Genomic DNA, 25156 nt, shown 5'->3' on the forward strand with positions numbered 1-25156 from the left:
GTCTCTGGACTCAGACTGGGACTCATAGCAGTCAGTTCCTTGTTCTCCAGCTTGCAGATGCCAGATCAGGCATGAATTCCTATAGTGAATGGGTGGATGGATGGATGGCTAAATAAATAAATCCTCTTGGCTCTATTTCTCTGGAGAACCCTGGCTCATACTGTACAAATAGATTTGTAGCGTTGTGCAACCGTCACCACAGTTTCATCATTTTTATCACCCCAGAGAGAAACCCCATATCTTTTAGCAGTCACTCCCTCTTCCCCTTTCTCCCAGTCCTAGGCAACAATTAATCTATTTTCTATCACTACAGATTTGCCTATGGCAGACATTTTATATAAATGGGCTCATGCAATATGTGATCTTTTGTGCCCTTAACTTAGTGTGATGTTTTGAGGTTAATCCATATCATAGTATCATGGAGCAGTATAGCTGGATGATATTGCATTGCATGGACATACTACTGTGTTTTGTTTACTCATTCATCAGTAGATGGACATTTGGGTTGTTTCCAGTTTAGCCTATCATGAATAATGTTGCTATCAACATTTGTGTACACATTTTTTGTGTGAGCATGTGTTTTTATTTCTCTTGGATATGTATCAGAAAGTAGGATTGTAGGTCATTCGATACTTCTATGGTTAACCTTGAGGAATGACCAAACTGTTTTCCAAAGCTCGTTGTTGTTTAGTCCCTAAGTCATGTCAATCCTAAAGTAAATGAAGCCTGAAATTCACTAGAAGGACTAAAGCTGAAGTCCTGATACTTTGGCTACCTGATGAAAAGAGATGAATCATTGGAAAAGACCTTGATGCTGGGAAAGATTGAGGGCAGGAGGAGAAGAGGGTGACAGAGGGTGAGATGGTTGGATGGTATCACCAACTCAATGGACATGAGTTTGAGCAAGCTCCGGGAGACAGTGAAGGACAGGGAAGCCTGGCTTGATGCAGTTCATGAGGTCACAAAGAATCAGACACAACTTAGTGGCTGAGCAACAACATGTCCAACTCTTTTGTGACCCCATGGACTGTGTAGCCTTGCCAGGCTCCTCTGTCCACGGGACTTCCCAAGCAAGAATACTGAAGTGGGTTACCATTTACTTCCCCAGGGGAATCGTCCCGATCCAGGGATCAAACCTGAGTCTCCTGTATTGGCCACCAAATTCTTTACCACCTGGGAAACCCCTTTCCAAACTTACTAGATCATTTTATAATCCTACAAGCAGCATAGCCAGGCTTCAACTGAACATGAACTGTGAGCTTCCAGATATTCAAACTGGATTTTGAAAAGGCAGAGGAACAAGAGATCAAATTGCCAACATCCGTCTGATCATCAAAAAAGCAAGAAAGTTCCAGAAAAACATCTATTTCTGCTTTATTGACTACACCAAAGCCTTTGACTGTGTGGATCACCACAAATATATGGCATTTAGAAAGATGGTAACAATGACCCTATCTGCGAGACATAAAAAGAGACACAGATGTAAAGAACAGACTTTTGGACTCGGTGGGAGAAAGCGAGGGTGGGATGATTTGAGAGAATTGCACTGAAACATGTTTATTACCATATGTGAAATAGATCGCCAGTTCAGGTTTGATGCATGAGACAGGGTGCTCAGGGCCTGTGCACTGGGATGACCCTGAGGGATGGGATGGGGAAGGAGGTGGGAGGGGGGGTTCAGGATGGGGACACATGTACACCCATGGCTGATTCATGTCAAGGTATGGTAAAAACCATTACAATATTGTAAAGTAATTAGCCTCCAATTAAAATAAATAAATTAACTTTTTTTAAAAAAGAAAATTCTTAAATGGATGGGAATACCAGACCACTTGACCTGCCTCTTGAGAAACCTATATGCAGGTCAGGAAGCAACAGTTAGAACTGGACATGGGACAACAGACTGGTTCCAAATAGGAAAAGGTGTACGTCAAGGCTGTATATTGTCACTCTGCTTATTTAACTTCTATGCAGAGTACATCATGAGAAACGCTGGACTGGAAGAAGCACAAGCTGGAATCAAGATTGTGGGAGAAATATCAATAACCTCAGATATGCAGATGAATACCCTTATGGCAGAAAGGGAAGAAGAACTAAAGAGCCTCTTAATGAAAGTGAAAGAGGAGAGTGAAAAAGTTGGCTTAAAGCTCAATATTCAGAAAACTAACATCATGGCATCTGGTCCCATCACTTCATGGCAAATAGACAGAGAAACAGTGGGAAAAGTGGCAGACTTTATTTTGGGGGGGTCTCCAAAATCACTGCAGATGCTGACTGCAGCCATGAAATTAAAAGACGTTTACTCCTTGGAAGGAAAGTTATGACCAACCTAGGCAGCATATTTAAAAGCAGAGACATTACTTTGCCAACAAATGGCTGTCTAGTCAAAGCTATGGTTTTTCCAGTAGTCATGAATGGATGTGAGAGTTGGACTATAAAGAAAGTTGAGCGCTGAAGAATTGATGCTTTTGAACTGTGGTGTTGGAGAAGACTCTTGAGAGTCCCTTGGACTGCAAGGAGATCAAACCAGTCAATCCTAAAGGCAATCAGTCCTGAATATTCATTGGAAGGACTGATGCTGAAGCTGAAACTCCAATACTTTGGCCACCTGCTGCGAAGAACTGACTCCTTTGAAAAGACCCTGATGCTGGGAAAGATTGAAGGCAGGAGAAGGGGATGACAGAGGATGAGATGGTTGGATGGCATCACCGACTCGATGGACATGAGTTTGAGTAAACTCCGAGAGTTGGTGATAGACAGGGAGGCCTGGCGTGCTGTAGTTCATGGGCTGCTAAGAGTCGGACACGACTGAACTGAACTGAACCAGAAGCATAGGAGGATTCACATTTCCCATATCCTCACCAACACTTATTTTCTTTTATTATGCCCAGCCTACTGGATGTGAAGTAGTATCTCACTGGCATTTTGATTTGTATTTCTCTGATGTCTAATGATGTCAACATTCAGAAAATGAAGATCATGGCATCTGGTCCCATCACTTCATGGGAAATAGATGGGGAAACAGTGGAAACACTGTCAGACTTTATTTTGGGGGGCTCCAAAATCACTGCAGATGGTGACTACAGCCGTGAAATTAAAAGACGCTTTCTCCTTGGAAGAAAAGTTATGACCAACCTAGATAGCATATTGAAAAGCAGAGACATTACTTTGCCAACAAAGGTCCGTCTAGTCAAGGCTATGGTTTTTCCAGTGGTCATGTATGGATGTGAGAGTTGGACTGTGAAGAAAGCTGAGCGCTGAAGAATTGATGCTTTTGAACTGTGGTGTTGGAGAAGACTCTTGAGAGTCCAGTGGACTGCAAGGAGATCCAACCAGTCCATTCTGAAGGAGATCAGCCCTGGGATTTCTTTGGAAAGAATGATGCTAAAGCTGAAACTCCAGTACTTTGGCCACCTCATGTGAAGAGTTGACTCATTGGAAAAGACTCTGATGCTGGGAGGGATTGGGGGCAGGAGGAGAAGGGGACAACAAAGGATGAGATGGCTGGATGGCATCACTGACTCGATGGACGTGAGTTTGAGTGAACTCCAGGAGTTGGTGATGGACAGGGAGGCCTGGCGTGCTACGATTCATGGGGTCGCAAAGAGTTGGACATGACTGAGTGACTGAACTGAACTGAACTGAACTGAACTGAATGATGTCAAGCATCTTTTCATAAGCTTATTGGTCATTTGTATATCTTATTTGGAGAAATGTCTATTCAAATATTTTGCCCATTTTTCACTGAGTTGAAAGATTTCTTTATATGTTCTAGATACAGGTCCCAAAGTTCATGTTCTTACAATACAGAGTTCTAGGTGTTCCAGAACCATTTGTAGAAAGACTTTCTTTTTTTCACTAAATTACCTTGACACTTTCGCCAAATGATGCCAATTGACCATGCATGTGTGGAACTATATTTGGACACTTTACTTCCATTACATTGGTCTGTTTATTTGTCTTCATGCCTTTTCAGTTTGGAGTATTTCCTAATTTTCCCTGTAATATCTTCTCTGACTCCTGGGTTATTTAGAGGCATACTGCTTGATTTCCAAATATTAGGGCATTTTCTAGATAAATTATTGCTGCTGATTTCTAGTTTAATTTCATTCTGATTGAGAAGACATAATTTCTACAATTTCAACCCACTGACTATTTGATAGTCCAAATAGTTGGTCTTGGTTAAAGTTCACGTGTACTTGAAAAGAATATATATCCTGCTGTCGGTGGTATAATATTCTATAATGTTGATTTCATAATGATAAATTATAATATTTACATCTTCTGTACCCTTATGACTTTGTACTTGTGTTATTAATTACTGAGAGAGGTGTTAAAATATTCAACTCTGTGAATTTTATGTTTCTCTCTTTTGTTCCGTCAATTTCTGCTTGATGTGTTTGGAAGTTTGATTGTTAGATTCATCATATTTAGGGTTATGTTTTCTTGATGAATTGATCCTTTTATCTTTATAAAAATGATACTTTTTAATTTGGGGAATACTCCTTGTGTTGAAGTCTACTTTGTACAAACTTAATATAACCACACCTAGCTTTCTCAGGCTTACTGTTTACATTGTATAATTTATTCACTCATTTACTTTCAACCCATCTATATCTTAGAGTGAATCTTTTCTAAACATAGCATTGGGTCTTTTCTTAGTCATTTTGACAAATCTTTCCTTTTAACTGAAGTGTTTAATATAGTTGTTGATAACTTTTCAATCTTGCTACTTGTTTTATTTGTGTCCCTTCGTTTTTGTTTACTTTTTCTAAATGTAGAGTTGGGTATCTTTTCTATGCATAGAGTTGAGTCTCTTCTTAGTCATTTTGACAAATTCTATCTTTTAATTGGAGTGTGTACAGTAGGTCTTGATAACTTTTCAATCTTGCTATTTGTCTCCTTTTTTTTTTGCTTATTTTTCATAGCTTTCCTGACTTCTCTATTTCAATAGTTATTTTTATATCTTATACTGACACTACTCTGAGTTAATATTATAAAGCTTCACATGTGAGAACCTTACAACAATATGGTTTTATTTACCTTCCCTTTTGCTTTGTGCTTTTCTTGTCACACTCCTTGCTTCTTCTACATGTGTTATAAACCCCCTAATATTATTGTTTTTTTTTTAATCTAAATTGTCAGTTGATTTTTAAATCATTGAATACAAGAAAGAAAATTGTCTTTTATATTCACTAATATATTTATCATTTCCTATCCTCTTTGTTTCTTTCTGTAGATTCTAAATTTTATCTTGCATCATTTCCTCATCCTGAAAATTTTCTTCACTTTCTTTTGGAGTGTGAATCTGCTGGTGGCAAAAACTAGTTTTGTTTATTTGACAATATCTTTATTTAGATTTCCATTCAAAACATGTTTTTAACTAGATACAGAAACTATAAGTTAATAGACCTTTTTCCTTTTAACATTTAAAATTGATGTCCCAATGTCTTTTGGCTTACATTGTTTCTGATTAGAAGTTAGCCATTGTTCCTATCATTGGATCCATGTACGCAATGTGTATTTTCTCCCCTGGTTCCTTACAAGACTATTCTCTTCATCTCTGTTAAGCTGGTAACTGTGAAAGGATCTGAGATTCGATTTTACTCCTCTTGTAAGCCAGAAAGTTAGCATGTCACAATTTTCATAGACACTGGTGAAGACAAGAGAGAGTTTATGACTCACAGCAGTAGGAGGGGAACATTGGTACACAGGTTGTGAGTGTGCTCTCAGTTGCTCAGTCGTGTCTGACTCTTTGTGACCCCATGGACTGCAGCCCACCAGGCTCCTCTGTCTATGGGTTTTCCCAGGCAAGAATACTGGACTGGGTTGCCATTTCCTTCTTCGGGGGATCTTCCTGACCCAGGGATCGAACCCAAGTCTCCTACATCAGCAGGTGAATTCTTTCTACAAATCTAGCAGAGAAGCCTGCGGGCATGATAATTGTGATATAATAAGAAATACATATTCGGTCTTTGCCCCTGGTTCCTGGCACAGAACTCCTAAAGCCTCTTGTAATTTTCTGAGTGAGAGAGTAATAAGAGCATCTTTTGTTGTAATATTTGTTTGTTTATTTTGTCCCCAGTTTCTGAAATAGCTGTGCAGTGACAAAGGTGAAGGAGAGTTGTCTGTTATTCATAACAAGCAGCTTTCAAAACACCTGAGTTTATGTTAATGAAGTGACTTTTGGAAAGCTCCTATAGATGGGGACTGGTTGCCATGTGAAACAGTCATTCAACTATAGAGTTGGAACTTTCAATCCTATCCCCTTGATCTCCAGGGAGCAGAGAGGTGTGGAGATTGAATTTAGTCACCAAAGGTAAATGGTTTAATCAGTCATATGCCTACATAATAGAACCTCCATAAAAACCCTAAAGCACTGTGTTTGAAGAGCTTCTTCAAGCTCTTGAAAGAATGGGTTGGTGAACACATCCGTGTACCGGGAGGGTGGTGGGCCTGGAGATGGTGTAGAAGCTCTGCACGCTTTCCCATACTTTGTCCTGTGTGTCCATTGCATTTGGTTGTTCCTGAGTTACATCCTGTAAACTGGTAGCAGTAAGTCAAGTGATTCTTGAGTTCTGTGGGCCACTGTAGAAATTAACAAGTCTAGGAGAGGGTCCCCACTCCAGTACTCTTGCCTGGAAAATCCCATGGATGGAGGAGCCTGGTGGGCTGCAGTCCATGGGGTCGCTAAGAGTCGGATACAACTGAACGACTTCACGTTCACTTTCATGCATTGGAGAGGGAAATGACAACCCACTCCAATGTTCTTGCCTGGAGAATCCCAGGGACGGGGGGAGCCTGGTGGGCTGCCATCTATGGGTTCGCACAGAGTTGGACACGACTGAAGTGACTTAGCAGCAGCAGCAGGAGAGGGTCCTGGGAGTCCTTAATTTACAGCCAGTGAGTGAGAAGTACAGTTGACAACCTGGAACTTGTGATTGGCATCTGAAGTGAGGGGAAGCCCCTAGCCTGTGGGTTCTGCAATAATTCTGAGTAGTGTCATAATTAAATGATAGGACATCCTGCTGGTCTGAAGAGTTGGAGAATTGCTTAATATGAGGGAAAACCCCATACATTTGATATCAGAAGTATTAAGAGTATAGAGGGAAACAGTTTTCCTTGACTTAGCAAGGTTTTTTTTTCTTTTTAGTGGGTATATTATAATTGGTTTTTTTCCCCTCTTTTTGACCATAGTTCACATATTCTATTCACAATGTCTACTATTTTTTTCCCATTGTTGTTGTTGTATGGTAGATATTGTGAATGATGCATTGTAGACGTTCTGGATTCTTTTATTTTCCTGTGAGGAGCATCAAATTTTGTTCCAGCAGGAAATCAAATGACTGGAAACTCACCTTGGTTTTGTAGGGGCTTGGTTTTAGATTTCTCTTGATTTGTCCCTAATCCTGGCAGATATTCCTTAATCTTGGAATGCAGTCTTTACTCCTCAAGTGTGTCATTCTGAAGTTTCAGTGGACAGTTGAAGCAGCATTTACAACAGCCAAAATACGGAAGCAACACAAGTGTCCATCAACAGGTGAATAAAGAACATGTGGGATACACACACACACACACACACACATATACACAATGAAATACTACTCAGACACAGACATGAATGAAAGTTTGCCATTTGCAACAATATGGATGGACTTGGAGGGCATCATGCTTACTGAAATAAGTCAGAGAAAGAAAAACACTGCGTGCGTAATATCACTTACATGTGGTATCTAAAAAATAAAACAAGCTGGTGAAAGTAGCAAAAAAGAAACAGACTTGCAGACATAGAAACAAGCTAGTGCTTACCAGTGGGGAAAGGCGAGGGAGGAGGGTAAGCCAAGGGTGGAGGATTAAGGGGAACAAACTTCTTTATATAATATAAATAAGCTACAAGGATATATTTTACAGCAAAGGGAACATAACCAATGTTTTATAATAACTACAAATTGAGTATAACTTTCAAAAAATGCAAATCACTATGTTGTACACCTGAAACTTACACAGTGTCATAAATCAACTGTTCCTCAAAATAATAACAAATTTAAAATACAGAAACAAGAAAGCCAAGTGTTCACAAATCAGCTCTAAGACAGCAGGACTTGAGTCCAAACTTTCCAGCAGCAGGCAACGAACTGTTCAAATTTCTGTTTGGCTCTTGTTTTCCTTTGGGTCATGTGAGTTCTTGCCCCATGCATGTTCAGAGTCAGCCAAGGATTTGAGGGGAGTTTGCAGGAAGTTACCTGTTGCACCTTTTCCCTGTGTGGCTCCCTCCTTGCTAGGATCTTTCCCCTCAGGGAGTGGCCCCTCACCTCCCAGCACCAGTTTACAACATACCACTCCCCTGCTGGATGGAGAACTTTCTGAGTATCTGGTTCAGGCTTCTATTCCACAGTACCTAGTCAGTGTCTGGCATACATACAGTAGGTGCACAGTAAATGTTTGTACCATTACCAAACGTTATTATTGAGTTGTAGTATTGCTGACCTAGCATCAAGTCTCTCATCCAAAAATGACAAAGCAACAGCGTTGCATGGTGACAGACAGCTCTTATCTGTGTGTCATGGGTCAGGTTACTTCACCTCTCTGTGCCTCCGTTTCCTTTATAGAGATGGCTTTCTACCTTATAGGGTGATTATAGGATTAAGTATTAAGACAGAGAGCTAGTGGCTGGCATATTGACAACGCTCATATATTAAATACTAGTAATCGCTGCTGCTGTTGCTTGAAGAGGACCTCATCCAACACAGAGGAACTTCTAAGGACTTCCAGGTGGTCCAGTAAGACTCGACCCTTCCACTGCAGGCGGTGGGGATCTCACCCCTTGCGGTGAGATGTGGCCAAAGAAGAAAAGAAAGGAGAACGAAACGGACTTCTATTGTCTATCTCTAAGGAAGCTAAAGTATCACTGACTGCACTAGAAATATGGACTCACTTCGATTTTCACATAGAGCGCCTTACACAGTTACAGACAGAAACTAAGTGGCATCTAGTGGGGCATTGAAAAATAAGAGCCTCCTGCCAATACCACGACCTCTGAGGACATGTTTACTAAGACAAATTCAAGTTTCAAGACACAGCTATTCGTCTCCAAGCCACCGATCCCTAAAGCATCAAGCGAAATTTCACAGTAAATCAAGTTATAGACGGCTGAAATTCCGAGCTCAAACAATGCCACTTTTTTCTTGAGCCCAAATAAGAACTACTACAGGATGGGTTTGGAGGGACTCGGATTTGGACCCGGCTTGGGGCCGTGCACACGTCTGAGATTCCGGCTGGTGTCTGGGCTGGAGGAGGACACCGGAGCGGGGCTCCAGACGCCGGCGGTCGGCCCGGCTGGAGCACCGCAGGTCGTGCAGGAGGCGCCCGCCCGCCCTGCCGGCCCGCGCCGCCGCCGTCAGACCAGTCGGACGGCTTCGCCCGCCCCGCCCCGCGCCGCCGGTTCTGCCGCCGCCCTAGTCTCCGCGCCGGAAACCCAGTGCCTCCCGCGAGCCGCGCGCCAGAGCTGGACCGGCCCGGCCCCCGGCGCAGCAGCCGCCCCGCAGCCCCCAAGCCCGCGCCTGGGCTCCGGGCCATGGGGCGCCCGGGCGGGCGGGCGGGCGGCCGGAGCAGGAGCCCCGTGGGACTCGGGTAAGAGCAGGTGGGGCCCCGCGCCGCCCTCGATGGGGACCGTGTGCCAGCGCACTGGGGCGCCGACCGGGGGAGCCCCTTTGCAACCGGGGAGAGCGGGAGCGAGTCGGGGGTCTTCCGCCTTCAACTTCATCAGGGGGCGGGGCCAGGGACCGCAGGGGGACAGCAGAGCCTGCCCCGGCCTGGGTTGCCAGTGGCCCCACTGATCTCCTCCAGCTGGGCGGGTTGCATTTGGGTGCAGGAGGAGTCCTCAAAAGCCTCCAGCGTCTGAGCCGGGCGCCACCGAGGGCCCTACTCCTGATATCCCATTGGCCTCGGTGGGCCCTGGGCTTGTGACCCGGCCAGGACCTTCTCTCTGTTTGCTGGGAGCCTGGCCGGCCTGGCAGGCTGTCCACCTCTCCAGGAGCGCACGGGGATGGAGGAGAAGCCAGCTGTCCCCCATTTCCTTGGGTGCTGGCCCCCCTCTCCTTGGCCCTGCTAGGTGTGTCTGGTCAGAAAACCCCAGAGATTCCTAAGACGGTAAACAGTGTCTGCCTGGCTAACAAACTCGCATTATCCCGCTAGGGTTCTTTCTGGCCCTGGGCTTGAGTTTAGCTTCTTTCAGTAAAATAGCGGAGCCAGGACTGTGAGTTCTTTGCAGGTGTGTTTCCCCCCGGGGCTGCAAGGTGCATTGCATTGCTAACTGTGCTCACCCAGACCCCTGTGTCCATGGCCTGCATGTCTGGGTCAGGTGGGCAGCAGCAAAGTGAAGGCTAGGGCAGCCAGGGGCCCCACCTGCCCTTGAACCTTCCCCTGGCCCAGGGTTGATTGAATGTAATTAGCCACTAATTGAATGTCTCTGAGCCCCTCTACATGTGAAACACACCAAGGTCAGATTTAGACAGCTGATCCTGCTGAGTGATTCATTCTTTTCTTCCAAATATGGTGTTTCCCTTAGGTGAGGGGTCTGAAGAAGGGTCGTTCATTCATTCATCCAAAATTTACTGAGTGCCAACTACTAATCAGACATGGAGGCACTGAGAATATAGCTGCTCTTATTTACATGAGTTGTGGGAAAGAGAAAACAAGCAGATGAATCATTATTTCAGAGAGTGAGAAGTGCTGTAAAACAAAACAAAGCGGGATGACGATGGGCATGAGCATGCGTGCTCAGTCGTGTCTGATTCTTTGCGTCCCCATGGGCTGTAGCCGGCCAGGCTCCTCTGTCCATGGCATTCTCCAGGAAAGAATACTGGAGTGGGTTGCCATTTCCTTCTCCAGGACATCTTCCCAACCCAGGGACTGAACCCTTGTCTCCTGCATTGGCAGGCGAGTTCTTTACCAGTGAGCCACCAGGGAAGCTGTCTGACTTGTTGGGAGGTTTAAATCTGAGGCATCGATTTGAGTTTCCCTGGAAGACATATCTTTTTTTTCTCTTTAATATTTATTTATTTATCTGGCTGTGCGGAGTCTTAGTTGCAGCATGTGAACTCTTAGTTGTGGCATGTGGGATCTACTTCCCTGACAAGGTATCAAACCCAGGCCCTCTGCATTGGGAGCAAGGAGTCTTAGCCACTGGACCACCACGGAAATCCCAGAAGACATATTCTTTTGAGTCACTTACTTGTTCATTTATTTGACAAATACTGAGGACCCACATGTTAGGCACTGTTCTGGGTGTTAAGTATACATCACTGAATAAGACAGTCTTTCCTCTCATAGAGCTTATTTTCCAGTGGAGAGAAATGGACAGTAACAACACATAGTAACACAGATTCGCTCAGTCATGTCTGAATCCTTACAACCCCACAGACTGTAGCCTGCCAGGGTCCTCTGTCAATGGAATTCTCCAGGGAAGAATACTGGAGTGGGTTGCCATTCCCTTCTCTAGGGGATCTTCCCAACCCAGGGAACGAACCTGGGCCTCTTGCATTGCAGGCAGATTCTTTACTGTCTGAGCCCCCAAGGAAGCCCACAGTAACAATAACAGTTGTTTTATTGTCATGTCAGATAAATGCTATGGACAAAAGCAAAGTGGCTTAAGGGGTGAGAAGGTGATGGGGGCTCCTGGATTCAGTAGGGTGGTCAGGGCAGGCTGTGCTGACCAAGTGTAGTGAGGAGCCAAGTGTAGACAAGACACAGGTATGTGACTCTCTGGGGTCATTCCAGGCAGAGGGAAGAGAAAGTGCAAAGGCCCGGAGATGTAAAGGAGGCTGGAGCAGACTGGGCATTGCTGAACATGTTAGAGGAATGGGAAGGAGGCCTTCATGGCTATGGGAGGTGAGCAGGCATCTGCAGCTCTCATTAGAGGGGATGGGGTTTAGACTGCTGACCAGAGACATGCAGGAGGGCAGGTGATGCTCTCAGCTGCTGTGACAAGAAGATTTACATCTCCCAAGAAAACTTCCCATGTGGTGCTAGTGTTAAAGAGCCCCCCCTCCCAGTGTAGGAGACATAAGAGATGCTGGTTCAATCCCTGGTTTGGGAAGATCCCTGTAGAAGGAAATGGCAACCCACTCCAGTATTCTTGCTTGGAGAATCCCATGGACAGAGGAGCCTGGCGGGCTACAGTCCATAGAGTCACAAAGAGTCAGACGTGACTAAAGTGAGTTTGCACGCACACAAGTAAGAAAACTCAGGGTCGGGCCTGGTGGTTTACACTAGCAGGGCAATAGGCAATCACCAGAGATGGAGAGTGTGTCTCTTGGCAGGAGAGGTATCACTTGCTTTTCTTTTTTGTAATTTAATTTTTAAATTATTTATTTTTTTTTGGCCATGCCCCTTGACATGTGGGATCCTAGTTCCCCGACCAGGGATTGAACCCTCACCCCCTAAGTTGGAAGCATAGAGTCTTAACCACTGGACCACACGGGAAATCCCTCACTTGTTTTTCTTACACCCAGCATCCATTAAAAGGACATGGGCTAAAGTGGGAGGCAGACCACAAGTTTTTTAAATCTTTTTAAAATCTTTAAATCTTATGGGGAACACAACTGTTGCCGTCTAGGAAAATTCCAATAATCTTTTACAAAGAATAATCTGATTAGTAGGCTCAAAAGAGACAGAAGGGTATGTTGATTTGTACTATATGCTAGGCTCTCCTTTAAGCACCTTATGTGCAAACAGAAACCAGCCTCATAGCACGTCTGTGAGGTACAGACAACCCCATTTCACAGATGAGAAAACTGAGGCCAGCGAGAAGCAAGTTGCCCACTTTTCTACACAGCTAGTGACTGAAGAAGAATCGGGATTTACAATCATGTGGTGCAGTTTTAGAGCCAAGTGTTCTGAAAGAGAGAAAGGAGCTTTGGCTGAAGGGATGTTTATTAGGGTTCCAGGGTGTCTCACAGCAGGGGGTTCTTAGAGAGACAACAGCAGGGCTTATGGGTGCATTCCATCTCTTTTCTTCTTTATAAGACAATCTTTGTGTGGGTTACAAATTCTTTTAAAAATATTTTGAAAGGTACTACTTGCCTGTTAAAAATTGGTTTTTACAGATGTTTATTCAAACAGCCCTTAAGGAACACAGAAATCTCTCTTGTTGTCTTGTCCTCTGATTCCCAGTCCTCCTCAGAGGCAATTGAAAATGCTTGCAGACAAATGTTCTACTTGTAAATGAGCATGTATGAATTGTACTTTTTAAAAAGTATTTTTAAATTAATTTTATTATTTACTTTTGGCTGCGCTGGTCTTGGTTGCTGCCTGTGGGCTTTTCTCTATTTGCAGCGAGTGGGGCCTGCTCTCTAGTTGCAGTGCCTGGGCTTCTCACTGCGGGGGCTTCTCTTGTTGCAGAGTTCAAGCCTCAGTAATTGTGGCACACAGGCTTAGTTGCAGCATGTGGGATCTCCCTGGACCAGGGGTCGAACCTGGGTCCCCTGAATTTGCTGGCAGATTCCTAACCACTGGACCACCATGGAAGTCCTAGATGGTACCTTTTTTTTTTTTTTTTAACACAAATAAAAAAACTCAGATGTGTACTTTTTTTTAACTTAATATTCTGATTCAGGACATAGAGATATACTTTATCTTTTTAAAATAAATATGTTTGTACTGTATTTCTCTAGTCATTCTTTTATGGTCTTCTAAATTGTTTTTCCTATTTTTGTTAGTTTGTTTGCTGTGGTAGACAAGTATGCATTTGGATACTTGTACCTACATCGGGCTTCCTAGGTGGCGTTAGTGGTAAAGAACTCACCTGCCCATGCAGGTTTGATCCCTGCATCAGGAAGATTTCCTGGAGGAGGGCATGGCAACCCACTCCAGTATTCTTGCCTGGAGAATCCCATGGACAGAGGAGCCTGGTGGGCTACTGTTCATAGGGTCACAAAGAGTCGGACACGACTGAAGTGACTTAGCACACACGCATGTATCTACATCTTTGCTCACTCTTGTGACTTTCAGCAGGGGAAATCTATAAACGTGTAACTACTGATTGAAAAGCTCTGTGTATTTTAGATTTCCACTGATGCTGCCAGCCTGCTTTCCAAAGCCCCAGTCTGACTTACTACTTCCAGGATTGCTTATTTGTGTTGGCATGGCCCTGCAGACTTGGGCATCACGTTGTCATGTTTAATAGGTATTTCTTTATCATGAGCAATGTTATGAGTCTCCTGTATTTTTTAAGCCCTTTTTCTTTCTCTTTCTGTTCATGTCCTTGGCCTCTGGTTTAACTTGGATTTTTGTCTTCATGTTGTTTTTGAATTCTGAGGGAATTATAAGGGATCTTATTATGATTTCCTCTTTATCCCTCATCACTTACTGCCCTTCAGCATCTTCCTTTTGTGCACAGCAGCTACTCTGATGTATTTATGATATGTTTATCCTGGGATGAGACTATTTTAGAGAAATGTATGGTGTTGATTTATATGTGCATGTAATTTAAACTTACAGACGTTGTATTGTGCTACAAATCTCGATCTTACTGTGAAACTTGATGCTGTTTTTTAAGATTTATCTGGCTGGTGTCTGGACACTTGGTTTATTGCTTCTGATTGTTGTACTATCAGAAGCAATTGTTGTACTGATTGGTGTATTGCTTCTGATTGCATCCCATGGTTGGAATTATGAAATTATCATAACCATTGATTCTTTTTTTTAAATTAGTTTATTTTTAAATTGAAGGATAATTGCTTTACAGAATTTTGTTGTTTTCTGTCAAACCTCCACATGAATCAGCCACAGGTATACATATATCCCCTCCTTCCTGAAACTCCCTCCCACCTCCCTCCCCATCCCACCCCTCTGGGTTGATACAGAGCCCCTGTTTGAGTTCCCTGAGACATACAGCACATTCCCATTGGCTATCTATCTTACATATGGAAATATAAGTTTACATGTTACTCTCTCCATACATCTCACTCTCTCCTCCCTCTCCCTATGTCCATAATCTGTTCTCTATGTCTGTTTCTCCATTGCTGCCTTGTAAATAAATTCATGAGTACCATCTTTCTAGATTCCATATATATACATTAGTATATGACATTTCTCTTTCTCTTTCTGACTTCACTCTGTATAACAGGCTCTAGGTTCATCTACCTCATTAGAACTGACTCAAATGTGTTCCTTTTTATGGCTGAGTAATATTCCACTGTGTATATGTACCACAACTTCTTTATCCATTTCATCTGTTGATGGACATCTAGCTTGCTTCCATGTTCTAGCTGTTGTATAGTGCTGCAATGAACATTGGGGTACATGTGTCTTTTACAATTTTGGTTTCTTCAGGGTATATGCCTAGGAATGGGATTGCTGGGTCATATGGTGGTTTTATTCCTAGATTTTTAAGGAATCTCCATACTGTCTTCCATAGAGGCTGTATCAATTTACATTCCCACCAACAGTGCAGGAAGGTTCCCTTTTCTCCACACCCTCTCCAGCATTTATTGTTTGTAGACTTTTTGATAGTGGCCATTCTGAGGTGATATCTGTAGTTTTGATTTGCATTTCTCTAATAATGAGCAACGTTGAGCATCTTCATGTGTTTGTTAGCCATCCGTATGTCTTCTTTGGAGAAATGTCTGTTTAGATCTTTTTCCCACTTTTTGATTGGGTTGTTTGTTTTTCTGGTATTGAGTTGTATGAGCTGCTTGTATATTTTGGAAATTAGTCCTTTGTCAGTTGCTTCATTTGCTATTATTTTCTCCCATTCTGGAGGGTTGTCTTTTCACCTGGTTTATAGTTTCCTTTGCTGTGTATCTGCTTTTAAGTTTAACTAGGTCCCACTTGTTTACTTTTGTTTTTATTTCCATTATTCTAGGAGATGGGTCATAGAGGATCTTGCTTTGATTTATGTCATCAAGTATAACCATTGATTCTTATTGGCTTGGTCTAGAAAGTTTTTTGGGAGAAATGGCATGATGGGGGTGAGCCTTGGCAGATGAAGAGGACTGGCTAGGAGGAAAGGAGAATGGGAAAGGGAAATAGAGCTGACCAGGAGCCCAGCATGAAGACATGCCGATGTGTGAAAGTTCCAGGAACGTTCAGGGGAGCCCCATCGACTGGGGGCATGGCTCAGGGTAGGCGTGTGTGGTCCCAGGAGAGGTTGGAGGAGGATCTCAAATGCCAGTGTTAGGCTTTCCCTAAAGGCAACAGGGAGAGGCAGTGGGCTAGGGGTCAATCAGGAAGGATTTTCAAGGGCAGGGGTGGTCTCCTAAAGGAGAATTGGGACCGTGGACGTGAACCTGGGAAGCAGGGGAGGTCCCTGGGGTTCTTCAGGTAAGGGAGGAATGGTGGGGCTGCTGGGCAGGGAGAACCAGCGGGACTGGGTGCTGGAGGCATGAAGGGTGCCTGCTAACCTGGGGAAACCAGGCAGATGGGATGTCACTGACAGGACCAGGGGCAGGCCTGGGCACAGGGGTGGGAGGTGCACTCACGGGCATGTGGACAGGCTGTCGGGTGCCTAATTATTCTGAAGTCCTGCTCGCCTACCTAGAGTATTCTCGTTGGTAGTTAGGACTGCAGGCTGAGGAGTGTTCCTGAACCTTCAGTGAATGGGTAGGAGGTGAACATGCAGGAATGGGTAGGAGGTGAACATGCGGGAATGGGTAGGTCATCATGTGCTGTTGTTATTGTTTAGTTGCCAAGTTGTGTCTGACTCTGTGACCCCATGGACTGTAGCCCGCCAGGCTTCTCATGGAAGTCCATGAGAAATCCATGGGATTTCGCCTGCAAGAATACTGGAGTGGATTGCCATTTCCTTCTCCGGGGGATCTTCCCAATGCAGGGATTGAACCCAGGTCTCCTGCATTGCAGGCAGATTCTTTACCATCTGAATTTCCTGGGAAGCCCCCAAGGGCAGAAGAGGCCCCTCTAGAACAAAGCCCTGGGCAGGCATGCAGGGAGAAGTGGATGGAGAGGCTGGACCAACAAGGAGGCATGGATGCCCTTTGAACTCTGCCCTCTGCTGGCTCCACAACCTCGAGGATGCATCCTCTCATGAAAAGCTGGTCAGGGGACGGCCAACAAGGGCTCTCTGCCTTCCTGGTGTCTCTCCGTGGATCCTTGGAGGATGCGTGGAAGGGGTGAGGCAGACAGGAGGGAAATGACCTCAGAAAGCACAGGTGTGTGGGTTCTCTCCCTGGGGAGGAGCTCTGGGCCCTAGCACTGTTCCAGCTGGAAGTTGCCAAGCCAGACAGGCTGCTTCCTCTGTCCCCATGGGCCACTGTTGATAGACATGATCATCTCCAGCTGGCATGTAGAGGGCACTGGGAAGCCCATGGCTTTGTTGCTCTGGGCAGGCTTAAGTGTGAGCACCTCCAGGGGAACACTGACCTTTCTGGGGGCCCCAGGAAATGCCTTGCTCTTTTTGTCTCCCTTCTTCACTATATCAGAGCATATCTGTTCCTTTAGGTAACACAAGAGCCTTGATTTTCTGCCAGTTGTGCACCTGAATTGAATTCTGTGCTCATCAATCAATGATATATGAAAGCCAGTTAGTATTATAAGGAGTACCGCAGTTCTTTCTCCAAAAGAGTAACTGCCTGAAAGGTTGAACTCAGCTGTACAGAAAGTGTCTACTCATTCACATAGTTTGTCATGATTTCTGACATGAGAATTTTCCACCTATACTATTTCATGTAACATTTTTCCCTGAGTGCACGCAGTTTGAAAAATCAATGTGAAGTAGGCATAATTTACTTTAGTGTGGTCCTTAGCAACAATATCTGTGAAATCATGACTTTTTACTGTATATTCAAATACATTCTTAACTATTAAAAATGTTTATTATGTATACCATATGCCTACTTAGGCAAATACAGCTTTAGATTGGTGGATTCATGGAGGAGATAATCTTTACGATGTGAAGTGAAGTGAAAGTTGCTCAGTCATGTCTCTTTGCAACCCCATGGACTATACAGTCCATGGAATTCCAGGCCTTTCTGGAGTGTAGCCTTTCTCTTTTCCAGGGGATCTTCCCAACCAGGGATCGAACCCAGGTCTCCTGCATTGCAGACGGATTCTTTACCAGCTGAGCCACAAGGGAAGCCCAAGAATACTGAAGTAAGTGGGTAGCCTATCCCTTCTCCAGCGGATCTTTCTGACTCAGAAACGATGTGGGAGAGGGGGAAAAGAAAAACTTTACCCTCTAAAGGGCCTTTCCAGGTGGCTCAGTGGTAAAGAATCTGCCTGCCAAGCAGGAGATGCCAGTTTGATCCCTGGGTCAGGAAAATCACGGAGAAGGAAATGGCAACCCACTCCAGTATTCTTGCCAGGAAAATCCCATGCATAGAGGAGCCTGGTGGGCTATAGTCCACAGGGTCACAGAAGAGTCAGACATGACTTAGCGACTAAACAACAAGAACCCTCTAAGATGTTGTCACTGGTACCTGTGAATTATACTGACAGATGATTAACAGTAGAAAAAGTTTTATTGGCCTGCACATGAGAGTCAATCTAAGTAGCTGGCTTGTTAAAGGGTTGCAAAGAGTCAGACGTAACTGAGCGACTTTCACTTTTCACTTGTTAAAGGGTTAAAGGCTTATATACCTAAATTAGTAGGGGAAAGGGAGGAGGGAGAAAAAGGCTTCCAGGTGAAGAACAAATAGGTTTCTTTTCGTAAGACTGATGTGTTTTTAGAACACATGAAATGAGAAAATAGGATAGTGTTGGTCTTTATACTTATGACTGTTTTTTTCAGTATCCTTGTGGGCCATAAATCTCTCCTAGAGAAGGGAGGTGGGGTAGATTTTATTCAGTTCTTCCTTCTGGGAGTAGATCTGCCCTGCAGAAGGAATTTATGACAACCGTATTTCTTAACCAATAAGTTAAGCTCTGAGATGGTTTCTTAGTGTATCTGAAAGATCTCAAATGTCTTCATCTTAAACTCTGTATCAGTTCTGGGGCCCCAGGTAGGTCCCTACACCAGCATCAGAGAAGTCACCCTGCAGCCAGTTGAGAGGTGGTAACAGTGAGGGGGTCCCATACAGATCCTCTCAGGCTCACCTCCATCCCACACAAGTCCCCCTCTGGCAACCAGAGGGGGTAAGGGGTGTTGGCAAAGAGACTCCCAGCCTTTAAAGTAAGCAGAGAAATTAAATATTTCTCTGTAATTTAATACAACAAATTTATTTTTACTGATGACAAACATCATATGTATTTGTTTTTGTTTTTGTTCCATTGCTAAGTTGTGTCCAACTTTGCAACCCCATGGACTGCAGCATGCCAGGCTTCCCTATCCTTTACCATCTCCTAGAGTTGGCTAGAACTCATGTTCATTGAGTCAGTGATGCCATCCAACCATCTCATCCTCTGTCGTCCCCTTCTCCTCCTGCCTTCAATCCTTCCCAGCATCAAGGTCTTTTCCAGTGAGTCAGTTCTTCGCATCAGGTGGCCAAAGTATTGGAGCTTCAGCTTCAGCATCAGTCCTTGCAATGAATATTCAGGGTTGATTTCCTTTAGGATTAACCGATTTGATCGCCTTGCTATCCAAGGGACTCTCAAGAGTCTTCTCCAGCACCACAGTTTTAAAGCATCAGCACTCAGCCTTCTTTTGGTTCAACTCTCACATCCATATATGACTACTGGAAATACCATAGCTTTGACTGTATTGTATTATTTTTTAATTTGAACCTACCACTCAGCATGTGGGATCTTAGCCCTCTGACCGGGGATCAAGCCCTCGCCCCCTGCATTAAAAAAAAGCACAGAGTCTTAACCACTGGACCACCAGGGAAGTCCATCCCTATTTGTTTTTAACAGCAGGTACACACACACACACACACACACACACACACACACACAACCATAAAGAGCTTAAAATCCTGTGTATTGTTACCACACAGAGATTGCCACTATCAACCAGTGTTTTGGTATTTCATTGCCTCAGTTCAGTTCAGTCGCTCAGTCGTGTCCGACTCTTTGCAACCCCATGAATCACAGCACGCCAGGCCTCCCTGTCCATCACCAACTCCCGGAGTTCACTCAGACTCATGTCCATCGAGTCAGTGATGCCATTCAGCCATCTCATCCTCTGTCGTCTCCTTCTCCTCCTGCCCCCAATCCCTCCCAGCATCAGAGTCTTTTCCAATAAGTCAACTCTTCGCATGAGGTGGCCAAAGTACTGGAGTTTCAGCTTTAGCATCATTCCTTCCAAAGAAATCCCAGGGCTGATGATCTCCTTCAGAATGGACTGGTTAGATGTCCTTGCAGTCCAAGGGACTCTCAAGAGTCTTCTCCAACGCCACAGTTCAAAAGCATCAATTCTTCGGCGCTCAGCTTTCTTCACAGTCCAACTCTCACATCCATACATGACCACGGAAAAACCATAGCCTTGACTAGACGGACCTTTGTTGGCAAAGTAATGTCTCTGCTTTTCAATATGCTATCTAGGTTGGTCATAACTTTTCTTCCAAAGAGTAAGCATCTTTTAATTTCATGGCTGCAGTCACCATCTGCAGTGATTTTGGAGCCCAAAAAATAAAGTCTGACACTGTTTCCCCATCTATTTGCCATGAAGTGATGGGACCAGATGCCATGATCTTAGTTTTCTGAATGTTGAGCTTTAAGCCAACTTTTTCACTCTCCACTTTCACTTTCATCAAGAGGCTTTTTAGTTCCTCTTCACTTTCTGCAATTTCATTGCCTAGGTACGTACATTTTTAAAAAATGAGACTGTGCCAAATATATAATCAAGTTCCTTACTTAATAATATGCCGTGAGAATCTTTCCACTTCATGAAATACTCTTCAAAACCAAGATAGTTAAAGGTGCCGGGTTTCACTCTATGGCTGTCCCATAATTTATCTGTTTCCTGATTATGGATGTTGAAGTTGTGAGCATTTTTGCTTTTATAGTATCTTGTTCGGTCACTAAGTTGTTTCGGACTCGTTGTGACCCCTTGGGGCTGTAGCCCACTAGGCTCCTCTGTTCATGGGATTTTCCAGGCAAGAATACTGAAGTGGGTTGCTGTTTCCTTCTCCAGGAGATCTTCCCAGATCAGGGATTGAACCTGCGTCTCCTTCATTGGCAGGCGGATTATTTACCACTGAGTCTATCTTAATGCATATGTATTTAGACAGATGTTTGTAAGCATTGTCTGGGTACCAAGGGGGCTTGAGGACAGAGGTGAGTACCTGTGGACCCCTACTTTCTGGTTACCTAAATGTACCTGTGACAAGTGGCTACATGGAAAATGCTAATCTGAAAGCATGGGGCAGCTCTAGGAGAGAGCAGCTGAGGCTAGACTCTCGTGGAAGAAAAGGTCCAGGGATTGGTGGCCTGGCCACCTGTCCCCAGGCCAGAAAAGGACACCTCACAAAGTTACTGTACCCAGCACTCGATTGGGCAACCAAGTCCAGGAGACAGAAGCTTGTCACTCATTTTTGTAATAATCACTTCCTGCCCTTCCCTAGGAAATCAAGGTCAGCCTTGGCGTCCACATGTGTAGGGTGGTTTTTGATGGTGTTATCACTGGCCTCTGCCCCCTGTCTTGCCCTGCTCAGGGATACCTCTCTCTCCAAAGTCTGACCACAGGTGTTAGGGAGGCACCCCAGGAACCCCATCCCTAGACCCTGTCATGGACTTGGTCCCTAGAAGCCCTCTACCTGGATCTCCCTCCCAGCTCTCTGCTCTGATTCCCAGGGACCCCGCAGTCCACTTGGCCAATGTGCTGTCATCATCTAAGCTGTCAGAGGATTGTTTAGGAAGACAGGCATCCCCCTGTCTGTCTCCCCAAGGGCCCAGGCTTGTGAAGGCCTGAGGGCTAGGAGGCAAAGGCCATTTTCTGGAGGAAGGAACATGTGGCTGCCTCAATCCCAGGCCTCCTTGAAGAACAAAATCTCTACAGAGACAACAGGGACATGTGGCCCAAATGAGGTGCCTCTGGCTTCAGCTCTCCCTCTGCCTGGTAGCTAGTACCCGCAGAAGGATGGCAGTGAGCTCCATCAGCATCAGAGTTTTCCTAAGGTCTGCTTTGTTAAAAATGAATTCATGGCTTCCCTGGTGGCTCAGTGGTAAAGAATCCACCTGCCAATGCAGGAGACATGGGTTTGATCTTTGATCCAGGAAGATCCCACATGCCACGGAGCAACTAAGCCTGTGTGCCTTGACTACTGAGTCTGTGCTGTAGAGCCTGTGCTCTGCAACAAAAGAAGCCACCGCAATGAGAAGCCTGCCCATTCTAGCCTGCAACTAGAAAGTAGGCCCCACTCATGGCAACTAGAGAAAGCCCGTGCAGCAGCAAAGACCCAGCGCAGCCAAAAACAAACAAGTAAAATTATTTTTTTAAAAGGTAAGTTTTCAAACTGGGCTGTCCGTGGCCCTACATGCTTGGAAAGAAGCCTCGGTCCTTCATATGAGTGGTGTGTGGATGGCAGTGGGGTATAGCAGAAAGTGAATTTGGTTTGGCAGTCCTGGGCTCAAGTTCAGCCAGAGTGGCTACTCTGACCCTCGGTCTCCTCATCTGTTCTGTGGCATGGGGCTCATGACGCCCCACCCCTACCCAAGACTCTAGATTTTGGAGATACTGGTTATAAAGGGCCCAATGAATGTCAGCACCTAGGGTCCCTCTGTGAAATGTAGTCAGAAGTCAGGTGTCCATCCCCTCTGTCCTCTCACGTTCTGCCTCTCAGGAGTGTGGGCTGCGTGCTGAAAGCCCCAAAGCTCCTCTCCTGGAAGGTGGGCTCCACTCCCCAACCTGCGCTCGGTCTGTGAGACACTGCCTCCCCACCTGCACCCAGCAGCTTCCTCTGCGGGCAAACAGGAAGCCACTCACATTGGGGGAGGCAGGAAGGGGCTGTCTGCCTCTGGGCTGTGGTCAGGTCAGCAGATTGCGCATCTTCTGGGCCCAGGGGAGGGGGACAGTGGGCTGGGACCCCCAGAAGGGGGAGGGGGCATAAAAGATCAAAGTCCATCTCTGGCAGGGCTCTGGGGGCAGGAGCCAGTTTGCTTTCCCCTTCTCACCCTGAGCCACACACCCTGTGAGCAGAAGGCCCTCCTTGGCTGTCCAGCTCTGTTCTTTGCATCTTGGGAAGGAGATGAAAGTTCTAGGAGATGGAACAGAGCTGATGGGTGCAGGAGTCTCTTCTTGGAGTTTGCTCTAAGCAGGAACCATCCCCTGGCCACATCCCAGAGCCCCACCAAACACACACACCAAACACATACAAGACCTGCTGGGAGGAGAGAGGCAGACCCCATTTCCCACAGTGTCGCTTTGATGTGATCGAAGGATGAGGATGAGCAGCTTTGACTCCTTCATTCATCAGAAGGCCTTGGAGCAGTTATGAGCCTGGCCCCCACCAGTTGGGTGGTGATAGAGGCAAGTGGACCAGTGCTCGCCCATGAGAAGTTCACAGTCAGGGGGATGGGTGGAGATTCAGAAATACACAGAGGAGGCTGATCCCTGGCACCTGGCTTGACCAACAGCATCTCAGCCCAGCATGCTAAGGGGCCCTGGGATGGTGCCGAGCTGGGACTGGAGGGGGCGGATCCCGGTCCTTGGCTTCTGATCAGTCCTCACCTCTTGGTCACCCCCATCAGGTCTTCACCCCCACCCCCAGCTTGTCTGTAACCTCCTTGTGGGCCTCATTCAATGGTCACTTTGCTCCTTATCGTCCTCTGCTTTCTAGCAGCGTTTGACACAGCCGACCACTTCCTCCTTCTGAAGTTGTCTTTCTCCTCTCTTGTCTTTGGTAACAACACACTCTCATTCTCACCTCCCTGACAGCCTCTGCTCGCTCTCCTCTGCAGGCGTCTCCTGGGGAGGCTCTGCTGGCCCCTAGTGTGGGTGCCTTCCTGCTGGTCACACTCGAGCTCCTTTCTGCACCCCAGCCCCTCCCATCCACTCTAGGTACTAGCCACTCCTGCTTGAGTAGCTCACAGATATCTCAAACCTAATATTTAAAGATTGAAACCCTTGATTTTCTCCCCTGAGCCTCATCTCCCCAGTTCTTTCCCATTTCCACAAATATTACCACCCCTCGAAGTTGCTCAAGCCAGAACTCTAAAAGTCACCCTTGACTTCTGCCTCTCACCACTTTAGTGGCAGATTCTACCAGGCATCCCTGATATAGGTCCCACAACCTCTGTCTTCCTTCTATGCCATTTCTGACCCCCTTCCAAGCCACCATCCCGCCTCCCCTGGACTGTCACAGAGCCCTTCCCTGACCTCACTGAGCACTTCCACTGTCTCTTTTCCATGCAGCGCCAGGCAATCTGAAAAATAAATACACCTGTCACTTCCTTACTTTACCTCTGGGGACCCTGTGGGATCCAGCCCATCCACTTCTCCCGCCTTCCCACACTGTCTGGCTGTCACTCCTGGAGACCTTTCCAGTCTCGGTAAGAAACTAGACATGCAGTTTCATCTTCCTAAAATGCCCACCCCACGCTTTCTCTTCACATCCTGGCTCCTCTTCATGGGGATATGATGCCCCTGGTCTCCCCTCGTAGTGAGCCCCCCACCCCCAATCACTTTCTTCTCTCCCCACCTGTTCCCCTGCCAGCACTCCTCACAGTTTATAATCACATGTTGATTACTTCTTGTTTATTTTCTGTCACTAGATTGGAAACTCCTGAGGACAGAAGTCCTGTGTTTTGTTTTTAATATTTATTGATTTGGCTCTGCCAGGTCTTAGTTGTAGCACATGGGATCTTTTGAATTCTTAGTTGTGGCATGTGGGATCTAGTTCCCTGACCAGGGATGAACCCAGGCCACTTAATTGGGAGTGTGGAGTTTTAGCCACTGGACCACCAGGGAAACACTGGGGATCCTGTGTTTTATTCCTGACCGTCAGTGGCTTCTCACATTGAGACAGCATGGAGTCAGCGCCGGCCATGTTCCAGACACCTTGTGAGGCTGGAGACCTGAGGGTTGGCATTAGGATTGGCCTGAGGGAGGGTTGGCATTTAGGCCAAGGTGACTTGAGTTTCTGTCACCTGGCTGGGAATAAGAATCCCCCATACAGAGGAGAAGCAGCTTAGAAGAGGTAAGGAACCAGGTTTGCATTGCACTGTGCTTGAAATAAGCCTGCATCTAGCATTGCAGCCCCAGAAATGGAACAGTGGAGGGTCCCCCCATCGAGATGTGTTTGGATATGTCAGTGTTATAACA

General features: G+C 45.5%; 1 protein-coding gene across 4 annotated transcripts in view; it reads left to right on the forward strand.

The window, feature by feature from the left end:
• The first annotated feature begins 9473 nt into the window (after positions 1 to 9473).
• PSD4 (pleckstrin and Sec7 domain containing 4) overlaps positions 9474 to 25156 on the forward strand; it is a 44542-nt gene continuing 28859 nt past the window's right edge. The window contains exon 1 of one of the 4 annotated variants that reach the window (XM_070798779.1): positions 9474 to 9630. The gene's annotated coding sequence lies outside the window, so the exon portion shown is untranslated. Of the gene's footprint in view, positions 9631 to 17926; positions 18109 to 25156 lie in introns of those variants that run through there. The other 3 variants (XM_070798778.1, XM_070798776.1, XM_070798777.1) reach the window with 3 other exon arrangements.

Source organism: Bos indicus, chromosome 11 (genome assembly GCF_029378745.1).
Source record: "Bos indicus isolate NIAB-ARS_2022 breed Sahiwal x Tharparkar chromosome 11, NIAB-ARS_B.indTharparkar_mat_pri_1.0, whole genome shotgun sequence".
Taxonomy (NCBI): Eukaryota; Metazoa; Chordata; class Mammalia; order Artiodactyla; family Bovidae; genus Bos; species Bos indicus.